Here is a 3,528-nt window from a genome sequence, read left to right as displayed (position 1 = left end):
TGGCCGCTGGGGATGTCTCTCTCTCTCTCCCTCACTCGCTCATTCTCTTTCTCTCTGAAGAAAGTAATTAATAAACTAAAAATGTTCTTTAAGAGGTAACGCACCCTGGTTGCACTCCCAATTTCACACTCCCGTGTGTCTTGTGCATTGCACTCCCATCACAGCCCTTGAGGGGACCTCACAGGTACAAGTGACAGAAAGCCGTCAGGTCTTCAGGGTTGAACGGAGTCTCCTTAGGAAGACACGGAAGTCCTAGCCCTCAGCCCCTTGTTTAGAAACAGGGTCTATAGATGGAGTTCAGGTTGGCCGTGAGGGAGTGAGGTGGGCTTTGATCTCAGAGACTTGTGCTGTTATAAAAAGGGGAAATTTGGACACACACCGGACAGTACCATGTGACGATGTAGGCAGAGACCAGGTGCTTCTACCACAAAGATTGCCACTAAACCACACAAACAAACAAACAGGAAAAAAAAACAACTAGTGGGGAGGCCTACAAGGATTCTCGCTCAGTCGCAGAGGGAACTCTTCCTGCCGACATCGCGGACTGGACCTTCGAGGCTGTGGCACTGGGACGATGTTATAGATGTCTGTCACTCGAGGACCCAGTCGTGGGATTTTGTGGCAGCTCTGGGAAACCAAGGTGCCATCCCTGGTGCTGAGGAGAGACAGCACCTCCAGGGAGCCACGCAGAGGGCCCACTTCTGCCTGTCACCAGGGAAGACCAGCCAGCTCTCGGCCTGCAGGTGCAAGTACCCAGCCAGATGCCCGGGCCCAGGAGGGAGGGACAGGTGCAGGCCAGCTCACTGGGGGAGTGGGGGAGAGTGAAGATCGGGGCGTGATCACTGTCAGGGCGCAGCAACCCCCTAAACATGCCGAAGCCAGTGAGGTCAGAAGGAAGGAAGACGCTGAGGGCGGCGTGGTCAGTGCGCGGAGGTGAGAAGGCGGCGGGCAGGTGGGACAGGGAGGGCGCAGAGGCGTCCTCAGGTCTGCAGACCCCTTCAGCCATCCTCCGCCCACGCTCTCCTGGGGCTCCCGCTGTGTGCTCCCCGCAGCCCCAACCGCCCTTCTCCGCACCAGGAGGGAAACGCCATCTGAAGCTACTCTGGGCTTGGACCAGAACACCAGGAGGAGGGGTGTGCGCAACGCAGCTTCCACCAGCCTCGACGTTGGTCTTTAGGAAGAGTCTGTGTTTAATTTTTAGAAAGAAAAACAAAGAAAGGAGGAAGGAAAAGGAAGGAAAAGGGGGAGAAGGCAGAACGGCCGCCTTGAAGAGGGAGGGCCAAGGCTCCTATCCCGGGTCCCACTTCAGACTCGGACTATAGGGGACCACGTCCTGCCATGGCTAGGCCTCTCCTGCCTCCTTCTTGCACTGATCCCGAAGAGTCTGAGCTCAGTCACCAAAGCGAGTCTGCTACTCCTGGGCCAGGGCACTGCGCTCATCCCCTCGGGATTTCCTGGACTCTGGCTGCCGGCAGAAAGGGAGCCCGATCACGTTCCACCTTGGGACAGAAGACCTGTCATTTTCTCCCTGAGGTCAAGGGCCACCCGGCTGACCCAACGACCACCCTGACCATAAGCTGGGAGGCCAACACTGGCCAGCATTGACCACTGCCGCAGCATGAGGATGAAATGAAACTCCATATGATAGAGCGGGTATGGCAGCGTCACCTGTAAAAGCCCCATTCTCATTGTGTGAAGGTTCCATAAATAAACTGCCTGCCACGTGTTGCCCTTTGTCCCCACTTTTATCTTCACAACACAGCCTGGTTGCTGCCCCGCCTTTGCTAGCTTAACCTTTGCCCCATATCGTAGGGGTGCACCTGGCTCTCATTTATTTGGAGAGAAAACTGGCAGAAATTCAGGGAGCAGGAAAGGAAAGGCCAGACTTTGGCCCTAGCCTAAAGCTCACAGATCTGCCTGGCACCTGCAGACAGCCGCGGGATGTGAGGCATGGTCGCTCAGCAAACGGCTGGTTGTTGGTTGGGGCCTGCCTGGCCTGGCTCTCTGCTTCTCCCTGTGGGGCAGACATCCGTGCCTTCTGTGCAGTGCCAGCTGCGGCTAGGAGACAGGATGGTGAGGGTCGGAGAAGACCGACTTGGCTGTATTGGGTGCCTGGTCACCAGGGCTGCCTTTAACTCTGGCAAAGTGGAGGCCGTCGCCCTCAGAGACCACTTCACTCACTTCAACTACATGAGCCACGTGTTCCAGTATGATTCCACCCATGGCCAGCTCAACAGCACCGTCAAGGCTGGGGACAGAAAGCATGTCATCACCACTTGGCAGGCACGAGGTCCCGCCAACATCAGCGGGTATTGCTGATGCCAGGTATGCTGTGGAGTCACCGGTGTCCTCCCTGCCACGGAGGGCTGGTGGTCACCTGAAGAGTGGAGCCAAGAGTAAACCCCTCTGCCCCTCTGCCGACATCCCATGTTTGCGATGGGCCTGAACCACGAGAGGTACGACTCCCTGGAGCACGTCAACAATGCCTCCTGCGTCACCTGCCTGGCATCCTGACCAAGGCTGTCCATGACAACTTTGGCGTCATAGAGGGATGCCCAAAGTCTATGCCAGGAGACTATGGATGGCTCCTCTGGAAAGCGGTGGCATGACACCCATGGGGCTGCCCAGAACATCCTGGCACTGCCAAGGCTGTGGGCATGGCCTTCCTGAGCCCACCTACCACGTGTCCATTGTGGCATGACCTGCCTCCTGGAGAGGGCCGCCAAGTGCAACGACATCAAGAAGAGAGAGAGCAGGTGCCTCAGGCCCCCTGAAGGGCACCCTGGGCTGCACTGGTGACCAGGTCGCCTCCTACAACTCCAACAGGGACGCCCACTCCACCTTCGACTTGAGCTGGCATCACCCTCGAGGACCAATCTGTCAAGCTCATTTTCTGGTATGACAATGAATTTAGTTACAGACTGTGAACATATCACAAAAGAAAACACCACAAACCTGGCAACAAAGTAAAGGGGTGCTTGAGTTTCCCTGGGTCTTGCTTTCTTTCTTTTTGTTACAGAATTGTTTACTTAATCTTTAAGGAGTAGAGTCCCTGAACCACCCCGTCAGCAAGACCACGAGGAAGGCCTGCTGCCGCTCAGTCCCCACCACACTGAGAAACTCCCTCCTCGACAGTCTCCATCCCAGACGCCCTGGAGAAGGGGAGAGGCCCAGGGAGCCCTGCCTTGTCAGGAACCACTGATAAAGGAAACTGTATCGGCCAAAAAGACTACCAATGGGGTGGCTCACCCCCATCTGAAGTTGAAATGAATAAATTGAAATGTAGGAACCAACAGTAGCAGAAACTCCTGGGGCAACTAGTTTGAATGATCCCCTTCGCAGTGGTGTGGCGGGCCTCCCTGCAGGGAAATGAAGATGATAACTTTGTCAAAGGTTTCTGAAAAGCTACCCCACCACAGTGGTTTTTTAAATTGAAACGTAGGAACCAACAGTAGCAGAAACTCCTGGGGCAACTAGTTTGAATGATCCCCTTCGCAGTGGTGTGGCGGGACCCCCCGCCGGGACTCA

Source organism: Tupaia chinensis, unplaced genomic scaffold (assembly GCF_000334495.1).
Source record: "Tupaia chinensis unplaced genomic scaffold, TupChi_1.0 Scaffold000578_2, whole genome shotgun sequence".
Taxonomy (NCBI): Eukaryota; Metazoa; Chordata; class Mammalia; order Scandentia; family Tupaiidae; genus Tupaia; species Tupaia belangeri.
This window is presented reverse-complemented; position numbering follows the sequence as displayed.